The following is a 19,471-nucleotide window of genomic DNA, read 5'->3' on the forward strand; positions in this document are numbered from 1 at the left end:
GAGGGAATAATATGTGTGAGGGTACCCCAGGAGAGTTCCAAATGTGTGTTGGTAGAATATATATCCCACGGGCTAAAATTGAAAAAAGTTGAAAAAAAATTTTTTTTGGACTTAGTCATTTTTCCGGCGTTTATCAGACTTTCAGATAGGGGAAATGTCAGTGAGCGTTCTGATTTCAGTTACAGAGCGATTCGCCCAATGAGTCCTTGATATTTATTCGTTTTCAGCCAATTTTCTGGATTTGTGAAAATTTCACTTTTTTTGAAAATATCCACTAAATGAGGGAATAATATGTGTGAGGGTACCACAGGAGAGTTCCAAATGTGTGTGGGTAGAATATATATCCCACGGGGGTAAATTGAAAAAAGTTTAAAAAAAAATTTTTTTGGACTTAGTCATTTTTCCGGCGTTCATCAGACTTTCAGATAGGGGAAATGTCAGTGAGCGTTCTGATTTCAGTTACAAAGCGATTCGCCCAATGAGTCCTTGATATTTAGTCGTTTTCAGCCAATTTTCTGGATTTTTGAAAATTTCACTTTTTTTGAAAATATCCACTAAATGAGGGAATAATATGTGTGAGGGTACCACAGGAGAGTTCCAAATGTGTGTGGGTAGAATATATATCCCACGGGGGTAAATTGAAAAAAGTTTAAAAAAAAATTTTTTTGGACTTAGTCATTTTTCCGGCGTTCATCAGACTTTCAGATAGGGGAAATGTCAGTGAGCATTCCGATTTCAGTTCCACAGCGATTCGCCCAATGAGTCCTTGATATTTAGTCATTTTCAGCCAATTTTCTGGATTTTTGAAAATGTCACTTTTTTGTGAAAATATCCACTAAATGAGGGAATAATATGTGTGAGGGTACCCCAGGAGAGTTCCAAATGTGTGTTGGTAGAATATATATCCCACGGGGGTAAAATTGAAAAAAGTTGAAAAAAATTTTTTTTTTGGACTTAGTCATTTTTCCGGCGTTTATCAGACTTTCAGATAGGGGAAATGTCAGTGAGCATTCCAATTTCAGTTCCAGAGCGATTCACCCAATGAGTCCTTGATATTTAGTAGTTTTCAGCCAATTTTCTGGATTTTTGAAAGTTTCACTTTTTTGTGAAAATATCCACTAAATGAGGCAATAATATGTGTGAGGGTACCCCAGGAGAGTTCCAAATGTGTGTGGGTAGAATATATATCCCACGGGGGTAAAATTGAAAAAAGTTGAAAATTTATTTTTTTTTGGACTTAGTCATTTTTCCGGCGTTTATCAGACTTTCAGATAGGGGAAATGTCAGTGAGCGTTCTGATTTCAGTTCCAGAGCGATTCGCCCAATGAGTCCTTGATATTTAGTCGTTTTCAGCCAATTTTCTGGATTTTTGAAAATTTCACTTTTTTGTGAAAATATCTACTAAATGAGGGAATAATATGTGTGAGGGTACCACATTAGAGTTCCAAATGTGTGTGGGTAGAAAATATATCCCACGGGGCTAAAATTGAAAAAAGTTGAAAAAAAAAATTTTTTGGACTTAGTCATTTTTCCGGCGTTTATCAGACTTTCAGATAGGGGAAATGAAAGTGAGCATTCCGATTTCAGTTCCACAGCAATTCGCCCAATGAGTCCTTGATATTTAGTCGTTTTCAGCCAATTTTCGGGATTTTTGAAAATTTCACTTTTTTGTGAAAATATCCACTAAATGAGGGAATAATATGTGTGAGGGTACCCCAGGAGAGTTCCAAATGTGTGTGGGTAGAATATATATCCCACGGGGGTAAATTGAAAAAAGTTTTAAAAAAAATTTTTTTGGACTTAGTCATTTTTCCGGCATTTATCAGACTTTCAGATAGGGGAAATGTCAGTGAGCGTTCTGATTTCAGTTCCAGAGCGATTCGCCCAATGAGTCCTTGATATTTAGTCGTTTTCAGCCAATTTTCTGGATTTTTGAAAGTTTCACTTTTTTGTGAAAATATCCACTAAATGAGGCAATAATATGTGTGAGGGTACCCCAGGAGAGTTCCAAATGTGTGTGGGTAGAATACATATCCCACGGGGGTAAAATTGAAAAAAGTTGAAAATTTTTTTTTTTTGGACTTAGTCATTTTTCCGGCGTTTATCAGACTTTCAGATAGGGGAAATGTCAGTGAGCGTTCTGATTTCAGTTCCAGAGCGATTCGCCCAATGAGTCCTTGATATTTAGTCGTTTTCAGCCAATTTTCTGGATTTTTGAAAGTTTCACTTTTTTGTGAAAATATCTACTAAATGAGGGAATAATATGTGTGAGGGTACCCCAGGAGAGTTCCAAATGTGTGTGGGTAGAATATATATCCCACGGGGCTAAAATTGAAAAAAGTTGAAAAAAAATTTTTTTGGGACTTAGTCATTTTTCCGGCGTTTATCAGACTTTCAGATAGGGGAAATGTCAGTGAGCGTTCTGATTTCAGTTACAGAGCGATTCGCCCAATGAGTCCTTGATATTTAGTCGTTTTCTGCCAATTTTCTGGATTTTTGAAAATTTCACTTTTTTTGAAAATATCCACTAAATGAGGGAATAATATGTGTGAGGGTACCACAGGAGAGTTCCAAATGTGTGTGGGTAGAATATATATCCCACGGGGGTAAATTGAAAAAAGTTTAAAAAAAATTTTTTTTGGACTTAGTCATTTTTCGGCGTTTATCAGACTTTCAGATAGGGGAAATTGCAGTGAGCGTTCTGATTTCTGTTCCAGAGCAATTCGCCCAATGAGTCCTTGATATTTAGTCGTTTTCAGCCAATTTTCTGGATTTTTGAAAATTTCACTTTTTTGTGAAAATATCCACTAAATGAGGGAATAATATGTGTGAGGGGACCCCAGGAGAGTTCCAAATGTGTGTGGGTAGAATATATATCCCACGGGGGTAAATTGAAAAAAGTTTAAAAAAAATTTTTTTTGGACTTAGTCATTTTTCCGGCGTTTATCAGACTTTCAGATAGGGGAAATGTCAGTGAGCATTCCAATTTCAGTTCCAGAGCGATTCACCCAATGAGTCCTTGATATTTAGTCGTTTTCAGCCAATTTTCTGGATTTTTGAAAGTTTCACTTTTTTGTGAAAATATCCACTAAATGAGGCAATAATATGTGTGAGGGTACCCCAGGAGAGTTCCAAATGTGTGTGGGTAGAATATATATCCCACGGGGGTAAAATTGAAAAAAGTTGAAAAAATTTTTTTTTTTGGACTTCGTCATTTTTCCGGCGTTTATCAGACTTTCAGATAGGGGAAATGTCAGTGAGCATTCCAATTTCAGTTCCAGAGCGATTCACCCAATGAGTCCTTGATATTTAGTCGTTTTCAGCCAATTTTCTGGATTTTTGAAAGTTTCACTTTTTTGTGAAAATATCCACTAAATGAGGGAATAATATGTGTGAGAGTACACCAGGAGAGTTCCAAATGTGTGTGGGTAGAATATATATCCCACGGGGGTAAAATTGAAAAAAGTTGAAAATTTTTTTTTTTGGACTTAGTCATTTTTCCGGCGTTTATCAGACTTTCAGATAGGGGAAATGTCAGTGAGCGTTCTGATTTCAGTTACAGAGCGATTTGCCCAATGAGTCCTTGATATTTAGTCGTTTTCAGCCAATTTTCTGGATTTTTGAAAATTTCACTTTTTTTGAAAATATCCACTAAATGAGGGAATAATATGTGTGAGGGTACCACAGGAGAGTTCCAAATGTGTGTGGGTAGAATATATATCCCACAGGGGTAAATTGAAAAAAGTTTAAAAAAATTTTTTTTTGGACTTAGTCATTTTTCCGGCGTTCATCAGACTTTCAGATAGGGGAAATGTCAGTGAGCATTCCGATTTCAGTTCCAGAGCGATTCGCCCAATGAGTCCTTGATATTTAGTCGTTTTCAGCCAATTTTCTGGATTTTTGAAAATGTCACTTTTTTGTGAAAATATCCACTAAATGAGGGAATAATATGTGTGAGGGTACCACATTAGAGTTCCAAATGTGTGTGGGTAGAAAATATATCCCACGGGGCTAAAATTGAAAAAAGTTGAAAAAAAAAATTTTTTGGACTTAGTCATTTTTCCGGCGTTTATCAGACTTTCAGATAGGGGAAATGAAAGTGAGCATTCCGATTTCAGTTCCACAGCAATTCGCCCAATGAGTCCTTGATATTTAGTCGTTTTCAGCCAATTTTCGGGATTTTTGAAAATTTCACTTTTTTGTGAAAATATCCACTAAATGAGGGAATAATATGTGTGAGGGTACCACAGGAGAGTTCCAAATGTGTGTGGGTAGAATATATATCCCACGGGGGTAAATTGAAAAAAGTTTTAAAAAAAATTTTTTTGGACTTAGTCATTTTTCCGGCGTTTATCAGACTTTCAGATAGGGGAAATGTCAGTGAGCGTTCTGATTTCAGTTCCAGAGCGATTCGCCCAATGAGTCCTTGATATTTAGTCGTTTTCAGCCAATTTTTCTGGATTTTTGAAAGTTTCACTTTTTTGTGAAAATATCTACTAAATGAGGGAATAATATGTGTGAGGGTACCCCAGGAGAGTTCCAAATGTGTGTTGGTAGAATATATATCCCACGGGCTAAAATTGAAAAAAGTTGAAAAAAAATTTTTTTTGGACTTAGTCATTTTTCCGGCGTTTATCAGACTTTCAGATAGGGGAAATGTCAGTGAGCGTTCTGATTTCAGTTACAGAGCGATTCGCCCAATGAGTCCTTGATATTTATTCGTTTTCAGCCAATTTTCTGGATTTTTGAAAATTTCACTTTTTTGTGAAAATATCCACTAAATGAGGGAATAATATGTGTGAGGGGACCCCAGGAGAGTTCCAAATGTGTGTGGGTAGAATATATATCCCACGGGGGTAAATTGAAAAAAGTTTAAAAAAAATTTTTTTTGGACTTAGTCATTTTTCGGCGTTTATCAGACTTTCAGATAGGGGAAATGGCAGTGAGCGTTCTGATTTCAGTTCCAGAGCGATTCGCCCAATGAGTCCTTGATATTTAGTCGTTTTCAGCCAATTTTCTGGATTTTTGAAAGTTTCACTTTTTTGTGAAAATATCCACTAAATGAGGCAATAATATGTGTGAGGGTACCCCAGGAGAGTTCCAAATGTGTGTGGGTAGAATACATATCCCACGGGGGTAAAATTGAAAAAAGTTGAAAATTTTTTTTTTTTGGACTTAGTCATTTTTCCGGCGTTTATCAGACTTTCAGATAGGGGAAATGTCAGTGAGCGTTCTGATTTCAGTTCCAGAGCGATTCGCCCAATGAGTCCTTGATATTTAGTCGTTTTCAGCCAATTTTCTGGATTTTTGAAAGTTTCACTTTTTTGTGAAAATATCTACTAAATGAGGGAATAATATGTGTGAGGGTACCCCAGGAGAGTTCCAAATGTGTGTGGGTAGAATATATATCCCACGGGGCTAAAATTGAAAAAAGTTGAAAAAAAATTTTTTTGGGACTTAGTCATTTTTCCGGCGTTTATCAGACTTTCAGATAGGGGAAATGTCAGTGAGCGTTCTGATTTCAGTTACAGAGCGATTCGCCCAATGAGTCCTTGATATTTAGTCGTTTTCTGCCAATTTTCTGGATTTTTGAAAATTTCACTTTTTTTGAAAATATCCACTAAATGAGGGAATAATATGTGTGAGGGTACCACAGGAGAGTTCCAAATGTGTGTGGGTAGAATATATATCCCACGGGGGTAAATTGAAAAAAGTTTAAAAAAAATTTTTTTTGGACTTAGTCATTTTTCGGCGTTTATCAGACTTTCAGATAGGGGAAATGTCAGTGAGCGTTCTGATTTCAGTTACAGAGCGAATCGCCCAATGAGTCCTTGATATTTAGTCGTTTTCAGCCAATTTTCTGGATTTTTGAAAATTTCACTTTTTTGTGAAAATATCCACTAAATGAGGGAATAATATGTGTGAGGGTACCCCAGGAGAGTTCCAAATGTGTGTTGGTAGAATATATATCCCACGGGGGTAAAATTGAAAAAAGTTGAAAAAAATTTTTTTTTTGGACTTAATCATTTTTCCGGCGTTTATCAGACTTTCAGATAGGGGAAATGTCAGTGAGCATTCCAATTTCAGTTCCAGAGCGATTCACCCAATGAGTCCTTGATATTTAGTCGTTTTCAGCCAATTTTCTGGATTTTTGAAAGTTTCACTTTTTTGTGAAAATATCCACTAAATGAGGCAATAATATGTGTGAGGGTACCCCAGGAGAGTTCCAAATGTGTGTGGGTAGAATATATATCCCACGGGGGTAAAATTGAAAAAAGTTGAAAATTTTTTTTTTTGGACTTAGTCATTTTTCCGGCGTTTATCAGACTTTCAGATAGGGGAAATGTCAGTGAGCGTTCTGATTTCAGTTCCAGAGCGATTCGCCCAATGAGTCCTTGATATTTAGTCGTTTTCAGCCAATTTTCTGGATTTTTGAAAATTTCACTTTTTTGTGAAAATATCTACTAAATGAGGGAATAATATGTGTGAGGGTACCACATTAGAGTTCCAAATGTGTGTGGGTAGAAAATATATCCCACGGGGCTAAAATTGAAAAAAGTTGAAAAAAAAAATTTTTTGGACTTAGTCATTTTTCCGGCGTTTATCAGACTTTCAGATAGGGGAAATGAAAGTGAGCATTCCGATTTCAGTTCCACAGCAATTCGCCCAATGAGTCCTTGATATTTAGTCGTTTTCAGCCAATTTTCGGGATTTTTGAAAATTTCACTTTTTTGTGAAAATATCCACTAAATGAGGGAATAATATGTGTGAGGGTACCACAGGAGAGTTCCAAATGTGTGTGGGTAGAATATATATCCCACGGGGGTAAATTGAAAAAAGTGTTAAAAAAAATTTTTTTGGACTTAGTCATTTTTCCGGCGTTTATCAGACTTTCAGATAGGGGAAATGTCAGTGAGCGTTCTGATTTCAGTTCCAGAGCGATTCGCCCAATGAGTCCTTGATATTTAGTCGTTTTCAGCCAATTTTCTCGATTTTTGAAAGTTTCACTTTTTTGTGAAAATATCCACTAAATGAGGCAATAATATGTGTGAGGGTACCCCAGGAGAGTTCCAAATGTGTGTGGGTAGAATACATATCCCACGGGGGTAAAATTGAAAAAAGTTGAAAATTTTTTTTTTTTGGACTTAGTCATTTTTCCGGCGTTTATCAGACTTTCAGATAGGGGAAATGTCAGTGAGCGTTCTGATTTCAGTTCCAGAGCGATTCGCCCAATGAGTCCTTGATATTTAGTCGTTTTCAGCCAATTTTCTGGATTTTTTAAAGTTTCACTTTTTTGTGAAAATATCTACTAAATGAGGGAATAATATGTGTGAGGGTACCCCAGGAGAGTTCCAAATGTGTGTGGGTAGAATATATATCCCACGGGGCTAAAATTGAAAAAAGTTGAAAAAAAATTTTTTTGGGACTTAGTCATTTTTCCGGCGTTTATCAGACTTTCAGATAGGGGAAATGTCAGTGAGCGTTCTGATTTCAGTTACAGAGCGATTCGCCCAATGAGTCCTTGATATTTAGTCGTTTTCTGCCAATTTTCTGGATTTTTGAAAATTTCACTTTTTTTGAAAATATCCACTAAATGAGGGAATAATATGTGTGAGGGTACCACAGGAGAGTTCCAAATGTGTGTGGGTAGAATATATATCCCACGGGGGTAAATTGAAAAAAGTTTAAAAAAAATTTTTTTTGGACTTAGTCATTTTTCGGCGTTTATCAGACTTTCAGATAGGGGAAATGTCAGTGAGCGTTCTGATTTCAGTTACAGAGCGAATCGCCCAATGAGTCCTTGATATTTAGTCGTTTTCAGCCAATTTTCTGGATTTTTGAAAATTTCACTTTTTTTGAAAATATCCACTAAATGAGGGAATAATATGTGTGAGGGTACCACAGGAGAGTTCCAAATGTGTGTGGGTAGAATATATATCCCACGGGGGTAAATTGAAAAAAGTTTAAAAAAAAATTTTTTTGGACTTAGTCATTTTTCGGCGTTTATCAGACTTTCAGATAGGGGAAATTGCAGTGAGCGTTCTGATTTCTGTTCCAGAGCAATTCGCCCAATGAGTCCTTGATATTTAGTCGTTTTCAGCCAATTTTCTGGATTTTTGAAAATTTCACTTTTTTGTGAAAATATCCACTAAATGAGGGAATAATATGTGTGAGGGGACCCCAGGAGAGTTCCAAATGTGTGTGGGTAGAATATATATCCCACGGGGGTAAATTGAAAAAAGTTTAAAAAAAATTTTTTTTGGACTTAGTCATTTTTCGGCTTTTATCAGACTTTCAGATAGGGGAAATGGCAGTGAGCGTTCTGATTTCTGTTCCAGAGCAATTCGCCCAATGAGTCCTTGATATTTAGTCGTTTTCAGCCAATTTTCTGGATTTTTGAAAATTTCACTTTTTTGTGAAAATATCCACTAAATGAGGGAATAATATGTGTGAGGGTACCCCAGGAGAGTTCCAAATGTGTGTTGGTAGAATATATATCCCACGGGGGTAAAATTGAAAAAAGTTGAAAAAAATTTTTTTTTTGGACTTAATCATTTTTCCGGCGTTTATCAGACTTTCAGATAGGGGAAATGTCAGTGAGCATTCCAATTTCAGTTCCAGAGCGATTCACCCAATGAGTCCTTGATATTTAGTCGTTTTCAGCCAATTTTCTGGATTTTTGAAAGTTTCACTTTTTTGTGAAAATATCCACTAAATGAGGCAATAATATGTGTGAGGGTACCCCAGGAGAGTTCCAAATGTGTGTGGGTAGAATATATATCCCACGGGGGTAAAATTGAAAAAAGTTGAAAATTTTTTTTTTTGGACTTAGTCATTTTTCCGGCGTTTATCAGACTTTCAGATAGGGGAAATGTCAGTGAGCGTTCTGATTTCAGTTCCAGAGCGATTCGCCCAATGAGTCCTTGATATTTAGTCGTTTTCAGCCAATTTTCTGGATTTTTGAAAGTTTCACTTTTTTGTGAAAATATCCACTAAATGAGGCAATAATATGTGTGAGGGTACCCCAGGAGAGTTCCAAATGTGTGTGGGTAGAATATATATCCCACGGGGGTAAAATTGAAAAAAGTTGAAAAAATTTTTTTTTTTGGACTTCGTCATTTTTCCGGCGTTTATCAGACTTTCAGATAGGGGAAATGTCAGTGAGCATTCCAATTTCAGTTCCAGAGCGATTCACCCAATGAGTCCTTGATATTTAGTCGTTTTCAGCCAATTTTCTGGATTTTTGAAAGTTTCACTTTTTTGTGAAAATATCCACTAAATGAGGGAATAATATGTGTGAGAGTACACCAGGAGAGTTCCAAATGTGTGTGGGTAGAATATATATCCCACGGGGGTAAAATTGAAAAAAGTTGAAATTTTTTTTTTTTGGACTTAGTCATTTTTCCGGCGTTTATCAGACTTTCAGATAGGGGAAATGTCAGTGAGCGTTCTGATTTCAGTTCCAGAGCGATTCGCCCAATGAGTCCTTGATATTTAGTCGTTTTCAGCCAATTTTCTGGATTTTTGAAAGTTTCACTTTTTTGTGAAAATATCTACTAAATGAGGGAATAATATGTGTGAGGGTACCCCAGGAGAGTTCCAAATGTGTGTGGGTAGAATATATATCCCACGGGGCTAAAATTGAAAAAAGTTGAAAAAAAATTTTTTTGGGACTTAGTCATTTTTCCGGCGTTTATCAGACTTTCAGATAGGGGAAATGTCAGTGAGCGTTCTGATTTCAGTTACAGAGCGATTCGCCCAATGAGTCCTTGATATTTAGTCGTTTTCTGCCAATTTTCTGGATTTTTGAAAATTTCACTTTTTTTGAAAATATCCACTAAATGAGGGAATAATATGTGTGAGGGTACCACAGGAGAGTTCCAAATGTGTGTGGGTAGAATATATATCCCACGGGGGTAAATTGAAAAAAGTTTAAAAAAAATTTTTTTTGGACTTAGTCATTTTTCGGCGTTTATCAGACTTTCAGATAGGGGAAATGTCAGTGAGCGTTCTGATTTCAGTTACAGAGCGAATCGCCCAATGAGTCCTTGATATTTAGTCGTTTTCAGCCAATTTTCTGGATTTTTGAAAATTTCACTTTTTTTGAAAATATCCACTAAATGAGGGAATAATATGTGTGAGGGTACCACAGGAGAGTTCCAAATGTGTGTGGGTAGAATATATATCCCACGGGGGTAAATTGAAAAAAGTTTAAAAAAAAATTTTTTTGGACTTAGTCATTTTTCGGCGTTTATCAGACTTTCAGATAGGGGAAATTGCAGTGAGCGTTCTGATTTCTGTTCCAGAGCAATTCGCCCAATGAGTCCTTGATATTTAGTCGTTTTCAGCCAATTTTCTGGATTTTTGAAAATTTCACTTTTTTGTGAAAATATCCACTAAATGAGGGAATAATATGTGTGAGGGGACCCCAGGAGAGTTCCAAATGTGTGTGGGTAGAATATATATCCCACGGGGGTAAATTGAAAAAAGTTTAAAAAAAATTTTTTTTGGACTTAGTCATTTTTCGGCGTTTATCAGACTTTCAGATAGGGGAAATGGCAGTGAGCGTTCTGATTTCTGTTCCAGAGCAATTCGCCCAATGAGTCCTTGATATTTAGTCGTTTTCAGCCAATTTTCTGGATTTTTGAAAATTTCACTTTTTTGTGAAAATATCCACTAAATGAGGGAATAATATGTGTGAGGGTACCCCAGGAGAGTTCCAAATGTGTGTTGGTAGAATATATATCCCACGGGGGTAAAATTGAAAAAAGTTGAAAAAAATTTTTTTTTTGGACTTAATCATTTTTCCGGCGTTTATCAGACTTTCAGATAGGGGAAATGTCAGTGAGCATTCCAATTTCAGTTCCAGAGCGATTCACCCAATGAGTCCTTGATATTTAGTCGTTTTCAGCCAATTTTCTGGATTTTTGAAAGTTTCACTTTTTTGTGAAAATATCCACTAAATGAGGCAATAATATGTGTGAGGGTACCCCAGGAGAGTTCCAAATGTGTGTGGGTAGAATATATATCCCACGGGGGTAAAATTGAAAAAAGTTGAAAATTTTTTTTTTTGGACTTAGTCATTTTTCCGGCGTTTATCAGACTTTCAGATAGGGGAAATGTCAGTGAGCGTTCTGATTTCAGTTCCAGAGCGATTCGCCCAATGAGTCCTTGATATTTTGTCGTTTTCAGCCAATTTTCTGGATTTTTGAAAATTTCACTTTTTTGTGAAAATATCCACTAGATGAGGGAATAATATGTGTGAGGGTACCCCAGGAGAGTTCCAAATGTGTGTGGGTAGAATATATATCCCACGGGGGTAAAATTGAAAAAAGTTGAAAAAATTTTTTTTTTTCGGACTTCGTCATTTTTCCGGCGTTTATCAGACTTTCAGATAGGGGAAATGTCAGTGAGCATTCCAATTTCAGTTCCAGAGCGATTCACCCAATGAGTCCTTGATATTTAGTCGTTTTCAGCCAATTTTCTGGATTTTTGAAAGTTTCACTTTTTTGTGAAAATATCCACTAAATGAGGGAATAATATGTGTGAGAGTACACCAGGAGAGTTCCAAATGTGTGTGGGTAGAATATATATCCCACGGGGGTAAAATTGAAAAAAGTTGAAATTTTTTTTTTTTGGACTTAGTCATTTTTCCGGCGTTTATCAGACTTTCAGATAGGGGAAATGTCAGTGAGCGTTCTGGTTTCAGTTCCAGAGCGATTCGCCCAATGAGTCCTTGATATTTAGTCGTTTTCAGCCAATTTTCTGGATTTTTGAAAGTTTCACTTTTTTTTGAAAATATCTACTAAATGAGGGAATAATATGTGTGAGGGTACCCCAGGAGAGTTCCAAATGTGTGTGGGTAGAATATATATCCCACGGGGCTAAAATTGAAAAAAGTTGAAAAAAAATTTTTTTTTGGACTTAGTCATTTTTCCGGCGTTTATCAGACTTTCAGATAGGGGAAATGTCAGTGAGCGTTCTGATTTCAGTTACAGAGCGATTCGCCCAATGAGTCCTTGATATTTAGTCGTTTTCAGCCAATTTTCTGGATTTTTGAAAATTTCACTTTTTTTGAAAATATCCACTAAATGAGGGAATAATATGTGTGTGGGTACCCCAGGAGAGTTCCAAATGTGTGTGGGTAGAATATATATCCCACGGGGGTAAATTGAAAAAAGTTTAAAAAAAAATTGTTTTGGACTTAGTCATTTTTCCGGCGTTCATCAGACTTTCAGATAGGGGAAATGTCAGTGAGCATTCCGATTTCAGTTCCAGAGCGATTCGCCCAATGAGTCCTTGATATTTAGTCGTTTTCAGCCAATTTTCTGGATTTTTGAAAATGTCACTTTTTTGTGAAAATATCCACTAAATGAGGGAATAATATGTGTGAGGGTACCCCAGGAGAGTTCCAAATGTGTGTTGGTAGAATATATATCCCACGGGGGTAAAATTGAAAAAAATTTTTTTTTTGGACTTAGTCATTTTACCGGCGTTTATCAGACTTTCAGATAGGGGAAATGTCAGTGAGCGTTCTGATTTCAGTTCCAGAGCGATTCGCCCAATGAGTCCTTGATATTTAGTCGTTTTCAGCCAATTTTCTGGATTTTTGAAAATTTCACTTTTTTGTGAAAATATCTACTAAATGAGGGAATAATATGTGTGAGGGTACCCCAGGAGAGTTCCAAATGTGTGTGGGTAGAATATATATCCCACGGGGCTAAAATTGAAAAAAGTTGAAAAAAAATTTTTTTTGGATTTAGTCATTTTTCCGGCGTTTATCAGACTTTCAGATAGGGGAAATGTCAGTGAGCATTCCACTTTCAGTTCCAGAGCGATTCACCCAATGAGTCCTTGATATTTAGTCGTTTTCAGACAATTTTCTGGATTTTTGAAAGTTTCACTTTTTTGTGAAAATAACCACTAAATGAGGGAATAATATGTGTGTGGGTACCCCAGGAGAGTTCCAAATGTGTGTGGGTAGAATATATATCCCACGGGGGTAAAATTGAAAAAAGTTAAAAAAAATTTTTTTTTGGACTTAGTCATTTTTCCGGCGTTTATCAGACTTTCAGATAGGGGAAATGTCAGTGAGCATTCCAATTTCAGTTCCAGAGCGATTCACCCAATGAGTCCTTGATATTTAGTCGTTTTCAGCCAATTTTCTGAATTTTTGAAAGTTTCACTTTTTTGTGAAAATATCCACTAAATGAGGGAATAATATGTGTGAGGGTACCCAGGAGAGTTCCAAATGTGTGTGGGTAGACTATATATCCCACTGGGGTAAAATTGAAAAAAGTTGAAAATTTTTTTTTTTTGACTTAGTCATTTTTCCGGCGTTTATCAGACTTTCAGATAGGGGAAATGTCAGTCAGCGTTCTGATTTCAGTTCCAGAGCGATTCGCCCAATGAGTCCTTGATATTTAGTCGTTTTCAGCCAATTTTCTGGATTTTTGAAAATTTCACTTTTTTGTGAAAATATCCACTAGATGAGGGAATAATATGTGTGAGGGTACCCCAGGAGAGTTCCAAATGTGTGTGGGTAGAATATATATCCCACGGGGGTAAATTGAAAAAAGTTTAAAAAAAATTTTTTTTGGACTTAGTCATTTTTCCGGCGTTTATCAGACTTTCAGATAGGGGAAATGTCAGTGAGCATTCGAATTTCAGTTCCAGAGCGATTCACCCAATGAGTCCTTGATATTTAGTCGTTTTCAGCCAATTTTCTGGATGTTTGAAAGTTTCACTTTTTTGTGAAAATATCCACTAAATGAGGGAATAATATGTGTGAGGGTACCCCAGTAGAGTTCCAAATGTGTGTGGGTAGAATATATATCCCACGGGGGTAAAATTGAAAAAAGTTGAAAATTTTTTTTTTTTGGACTTAGTCATTTTTCCGGCGTTTATCAGACTTTCAGATAGGGGAAATGTCAGTGAGCATACCAATTTCAGTTCCAGAGCGATTCGCCCAATGAGTCCTTGATATTTAGTCATTTTCAGCCAATTTTCTGGATTTTTGAAAATTTCACTTTTTTGTGAAAATATCCACTAGATGAGGGAATAATATGTGTGAGGGTACCCCAGGAGAGTTCCAAATGTGTGTGGGTAGAATACATATCCCACGGGGGTAAAATTGAAAAAAGTTGAAAAAAAATTTTTTTTTGGACTTAGTCATTTTTCCGGCATTTATCAGACTTTCAGATAGGGGAAATGTCAGTGAGCGTTCTGATTTCAGTTCCAGAGCGATTCGCCCAATGAGTCCTTGATATTTAGTCGTTTTCAGCCAATTTTCTGGATTTTTGAAAGTTTCACTTTTTTGTGAAAATATCTACTAAATGAGGGAATAATATGTGTGAGGGTACCCCAGGAGTGTTCCAAATGTGTGTGGGTAGAATATATATCCCACGGGGGCTAAAATTGAAAAAAGTTGAAAAACAATTTTTTTTGGACTTAGTCATTTTTCCGGCGTTTATCAAACTTTCAGATAGGGGAAATGTCAGTGAGCATTCTGATTTCAGTTACAGAGCGATTCGCCCAATGAGTCCTTGATATTTAGTCGTTTTCAGCCAATTTTCTGGATTTTTGAAAATTTCACTTTTTTTGAAAATATCCACTAAATGAGGGAATAATATGTGTGAGGGTACCACAGGAGAGTTCCAAATGTGTGTGGGTAGAATATATATCCCACGGGGGTAAAATTGAAAAAAGTTGAAAATTTTTTTTTTTTGACTTAGTCATTTTTCCGGCGTTTATCAGACTTTCAGATAGGGGAAATGTCAGTCAGCGTTCTGATTTCAGTTCCAGAGCGATTCGCCCAATGAGTCCTTGATATTTAGTCGTTTTCAGCCAATTTTCTGGATTTTTGAAAATTTCACTTTTTTGTGAAAATATCCACTAGATGAGGGAATAATATGTGTTGAGGGTACCCCAGGAGAGTTCCAAATGTGTGTGGGTAGAATATATATCCCACGGGGGTAAATTGAAAAAAGTTTAAAAAAAATTTTTTTTGGACTTAGTCATTTTTCCGGCGTTTATCAGACTTTCAGATAGGGGAAATGTCAGTGAGCATTCGAATTTCAGTTCCAGAGCGATTCACCCAATGAGTCCTTGATATTTAGTCGTTTTCAGCCAATTTTCTGGATGTTTGAAAGTTTCACTTTTTTGTGAAAATATCCACTAAATGAGGGAATAATATGTGTGAGGGTACCCCAGTAGAGTTCCAAATGTGTGTGGGTAGAATATATATCCCACGGGGGTAAAATTGAAAAAAGTTGAAAATTTTTTTTTTTTGGACTTAGTCATTTTTCCGGCGTTTATCAGACTTTCAGATAGGGGAAATGTCAGTGAGCATTCCAATTTCAGTTCCAGAGCGATTCACCCAATGAGTCCTTGATATTTAGTCGTTTTCAGCCAATTTTCTGGATTTTTTAAAGTTTCACTTTTTTGTGAAAATATCCACTAAATGAAGGAATAATATGTGTGAGGGTACCCCAGGAGAGTTCCAAATGTGTGTGGGTAGAATATATATCCCACGGGGGTAAATTGAAAAAAGTTAAAAAAAAAATTTTTTTGGACTTAGTCATTTTTCCGGCGTTTATCAGACTTTCAGATAGGGGAAATGTCAGTGAGCATACCAATTTCAGTTCCAGAGCGATTCGCCCAATGAGTCCTTGATATTTAGTCATTTTCAGCCAATTTTCTGGATTTTTGAAAATTTCACTTTTTTGTGAAAATATCCACTAGATGAGGGAATAATATGTGTGAGGGTACCCCAGGAGAGTTCCAAATGTGTGTGGGTAGAATACATATCCCACGGGGGTAAAATTGAAAAAAGTTGAAAAAAAATTTTTTTTTGGACTTAGTCATTTTTCCGGCATTTATCAGACTTTCAGATAGGGGAAATGTCAGTGAGCGTTCTGATTTCAGTTCCAGAGCGATTCGCCCAATGAGTCCTTGATATTTAGTCGTTTTCAGCCAATTTTCTGGATTTTTGAAAGTTTCACTTTTTTGTGAAAATATCTACTAAATGAGGGAATAATATGTGTGAGGGTACCCCAGGAGTGTTCCAAATGTGTGTGGGTAGAATATATATCCCACGGGGCTAAAATTGAAAAAAGTTGAAAAAAAATTTTTTTTGGACTTAGTCATTTTTCCGGCGTTTATCAAACTTTCAGATAGGGGAAATGTCAGTGAGCATTCTGATTTCAGTTACAGAGCGATTCGCCCAATGAGTCCTTGATATTTAGTCGTTTTCAGCCAATTCTCTGGATTTTTGAAAATTTCACTTTTTTTGAAAATATCCACTAAATGAGGGAATAATATGTGTGAGGGTACCACAGGAGAGTTCCAAATGTGTGTGGGTAGAATATATATCCCACGGGGGTAAAATTGAAAAAAGTTGAAAATTTTTTTTTTTTGACTTAGTCATTTTTCCGGCGTTTATCAGACTTTCAGATAGGGGAAATGTCAGTCAGCGTTCTGATTTCAGTTCCAGAGCGATTCGCCCAATGAGTCCTTGATATTTAGTCGTTTTCAGCCAATTTTCTGGATTTTTGAAAATTTCACTTTTTTGTGAAAATATCCACTAGATGAGGGAATAATATGTGTTGAGGGTACCCCAGGAGAGTTCCAAATGCGTGTGGGTAGAATATATATCCCACGGGGGTAAATTGAAAAAAGTTTAAAAAAAATTTTTTTTGGACTTAGTCATTTTTCCGGCGTTTATCAGACTTTCAGATAGGGGAAATGTCAGTGAGCATTCGAATTTCAGTTCCAGAGCGATTCACCCAATGAGTCCTTGATATTTAGTCGTTTTCAGCCAATTTTCTGGATGTTTGAAAGTTTCACTTTTTTGTGAAAATATCCACTAAATGAGGGAATAATATGTGTGAGGGTACCCCAGTAGAGTTCCAAATGTGTGTGGGTAGAATATATATCCCACGGGGGTAAAATTGAAAAAAGTTGAAAATTTTTTTTTTTTGGACTTAGTCATTTTTCCGGCGTTTATCAGACTTTCAGATAGGGGAAATGTCAGTGAGCATTCCAATTTCAGTTCCAGAGCGATTCACCCAATGAGTCCTTGATATTTAGTCGTTTTCAGCCAATTTTCTGGATTTTTTAAAGTTTCACTTTTTTGTGAAAATATCCACTAAATGAAGGAATAATATGTGTGAGGGTACCCCAGGAGAGTTCCAAATGTGTGTGGGTAGAATATATATCCCACGGGGGTAAATTGAAAAAAGTTTAAAAAAAAATTTTTTTGGACTTAGTCATTTTTCCGGCGTTTATCAGACTTTCAGATAGGGGAAATGTCAGTGAGCATACCAATTTCAGTTCCAGAGCGATTCGCCCAATGAGTCCTTGATATTTAGTCATTTTCAGCCAATTTTCTGGATTTTTGAAAATTTCACTTTTTTGTGAAAATATCCACTAGATGAGGGAATAATATGTGTGAGGGTACCCCAGGAGAGTTCCAAATGTGTGTGGGTAGAATACATATCCCACAAGGGTAAAATTGAAAAAAGTTGAAAAAAAATTTTTTTTTGGACTTAGTCATTTTTCCGGCATTTATCAGACTTTCAGATAGGGGAAATGTCAGTGAGCGTTCTGATTTCAGTTCCAGAGCGATTCGCCCAATGAGTCCTTGATATTTAGTCGTTTTCAGCCAATTTTCTGGATTTTTGAAAGTTTCACTTTTTTGTGAAAATATCTACTAAATGAGGGAATAATATGTGTGAGGGTACCCCAGGAGTGTTCCAAATGTGTGTGGGTAGAATATATATCCCACGGGGCTAAAATTGAAAAAAGTTGAAAAAAAATTTTTTTTGGACTTAGTCATTTTTCCGGCGTTTATCAAACTTTCAGATAGGGGAAATGTCAGTGAGCATTCTGATTTCAGTTACAGAGCGATTCGCCCAATGAGTCCTTGATATTTAGTCGTTTTCAGCCAATTTTCTGGATTTTTGAAAATTTCACTTTTTTTGAAAATATCCACTAAATGAGGGAATAATATGTGTGAGGGTACCACAGGAGAGTTCCAAATGTGTGTGGGTAGAATATATATCCCACGGGGGTAAAATTGAAAAAAGTTGAAAATTTTTTTTTTTTGACTAAGTCATTTTTCCGGCGTTTATCAGACTTTCAGATAGGGGAAATGTCAGTCAGCGTTCTGATTTCAGTTCCAGAGCGATTCGCCCAATGAGTCCTTGATATTTAGTCGTTTTCAGCCAATTTTCTGGATTTTTGAAAATTTCACTTTTTTGTGAAAATATCCACTAGATGAGGGAATAATATGTGTTGAGGGTACCCCAGGAGAGTTCCAAATGTGTGTGGGTAGAATATATATCCCACGGGGGTAAATTGAAAAAAGTTTAAAAAAAATTTTTTTTGGACTTAGTCATTTTTCCGGCGTTTATCAGACTTTCAGATAGGGGAAATGTCAGTGAGCATTCGAATTTCAGTTCCAGAGCGATTCACCCAATGAGTCCTTGATATTTAGTCGTTTTCAGCCAATTTTCTGGATGTTTGAAAGTTTCACTTTTTTGTGAAAATATCCACTAAATGAGGGAATAATATGTGTGAGGGTACCCCAGTAGAGTTCCAAATGTGTGTGGGTAGAATATATATCCCACGGGGGTAAAATTGAAAAAAGTTGAAAATTTTTTTTTTTTGGACTTAGTCATTTTTCCGGCGTTTATCAGACTTTCAGATAGGGGAAATGTCAGTGAGCATTCCAATTTCAGTTCCAGAGCGATTCACCCAATGAGTCCTTGATATTTAGTCGTTTTCAGCCAATTTTCTGGATTTTTTAAAGTTTCACTTTTTTGTGAAAATATCCACTAAATGAAGGAATAATATGTGTGAGGGTACCCCAGGAGAGTTCCAAATGTGTGTGGGTAGAATATATATCCCACGGGGGTAAATTGAAAAAAGTTTAAAAAAAAATTTTTTTGGACTTAGTCATTTTTCCGGCGTTGATCAGACTTTCAGATAGGGGAAATGTCAGTGAGCATACCAATTTCAGTTCCAGAGCGATTCGCCCAATGAGTCCTTGATATTTAGTCATTTTCAGCCAATTTTCTGGATTTTTGAAAATTTCACTTTTTTGTGAAAATATCCACTAGATGAGGGAATAATATGTGTGAGGGTACCCCAGGAGAGTTCCAAATGTGTGTGGGTAGAATACATATCCCACGGGGGTAAAATTGAAAAAAGTTGAAAAAAAATTTTTTTTTGGACTTAGTCATTTTTCCGGCATTTATCAGACTTTCAGATAGCGGAAATGTCAGTGAGCGTTCTGATTTCAGTTCCAGAGCGATTCGCCCAATGAGTCCTTGATATTTAGTCGTTTTCAGCCAATTTTCTGGATTTTTGAAAGTTTCACTTTTTTGTGAAAATATCTACTAAATGAGGGAATAATATGTGTGAGGGTACCCCAGGAGAGTTCCAAATGTGTGTGGGTAGAATATAT

This window comes from Phyllobates terribilis, unplaced genomic scaffold, assembly GCF_046119375.1.
Source record: "Phyllobates terribilis strain yellow unplaced genomic scaffold, ASM4611937v1 Scaffold_4__5_contigs__length_816908805, whole genome shotgun sequence".
NCBI lineage: Eukaryota > Metazoa > Chordata > Amphibia > Anura > Dendrobatidae > Phyllobates > Phyllobates terribilis.